The sequence below is a fragment of the Epinephelus moara genome, chromosome 12 (assembly GCF_006386435.1).
Source record: "Epinephelus moara isolate mb chromosome 12, YSFRI_EMoa_1.0, whole genome shotgun sequence".
Classification (NCBI taxonomy): domain Eukaryota; kingdom Metazoa; phylum Chordata; class Actinopteri; order Perciformes; family Serranidae; genus Epinephelus; species Epinephelus moara.
In genome coordinates this window covers 19,456,791-19,458,228 of record NC_065517.1, presented here as the reverse complement: position 1 = coordinate 19,458,228, position 1,438 = coordinate 19,456,791, and positions in this window count along the sequence as shown.

The window sequence follows — 1,438 nt, the reverse complement described above, 5'->3', positions numbered from 1 at the left end:
TGTGCACATGCATTTAAAAACAAACTACTATTTTTCTATTCATTAAATTAACGTTAAATGAACACTGTTGCGGTAATGATACATACATTTTGGAAATGAGGTTGCTGGTTTCGGTAATGATAATAAGTATATTAAGACTGTTGGTTAGAAACATAATAAAATTTTAATGTAGAAAATAATTTAGATATACAGTATAACATACATAGGCTCAAATAGAACAAAAACAACATGTATATAAACAATGGAACAGGGCTAAACAGAGCAACATTAGAACATGTGCTAAAAACATGTAAACCTTTTCATTACAGACACAAAAAATTATTGAACACATGGGGAAAAAACATCCATGTTCAGGTACAGGGTATCGACCTTATTTTCAAACACGGAAGTAAATAGTGATCACCTTCCGTGTTTTTGTGCGTGACTTCTGGTCAGCCGCTTTCCCTTACCGGAGCTAACGGTGCAAGCTAATTTTTTTCAGTTTCTAATTGTTTATGTTAGTCAACCAGTTGGTTAGTTAGTTTTTCTGTGTATTTTATAGATAACTGTGCCCACGTTTCCGTTATCCGGTAATTGCTGGTAAAAATAATTCCCTCTAAACGCGAATAAATTGCACGTCAATCAAAAACGGCTGAGATAACCACCATCGCTGCTTTGTACCTGCTCTTGAAGTCCCAGATGCGTCGGAGGGCCAAACGTCGTTTTTGGGTTCACCCTATCCTGCTGAAGCGCATCCAGCTCGGCGAGTTTCACCACCCCCGCCCTCCTGACAATGGACCTTGATTGAGCCCTTAAACCACAATTCTTGTTATTTGAATGATATAATATAGGATCTTAATAAATGGCGCAACACGGAAGCATGATTATGTAATAAAACAGGTGTTTATTTTAGGATCCAGGTGGTGAAGGGCTGTGCGCACACAATGTTCCAACAGGGGACAGCCCTCCATTCCAAAACACTGCCGTTCTGAACCACCCCCAATCCGAAATTGATTTTTAAGTCCATATCGAGGTTCCTGCATCAAACACTGCTGCCTGCTCTCCGACCGCACTCGCACAATTCTGAAATTCGTAGTACTACAAAAGCTTGAAATGAACGTTCAACTCATTGTTTTTTATTGAAAATATGTCACTGTCTTCATTTATTATGTACAATTTCGCTAGCCTGAGCCCGAGCCCAACCTGGCCCGCGGGCCGAAGCCAGGTCGGGCTCGGGCTCCGGCAGTGAATCTAAGCTCTAACTGACAACCCTTGTCCTCGTCTCCCCAACCACTTTCTCATCCAGATGCGTTTCTTCCTCTTTCAGTTTTTGCTGAATCACCGCACCACTTGTCTCCATCATGTTTTTGTTTTTGTACTGTTGACTTCCGCTTCTTTGTGAGATAACGTACATTACGTGGTGCACCGCTCTCTCTGGTCCAATAATCTTGATGAAATC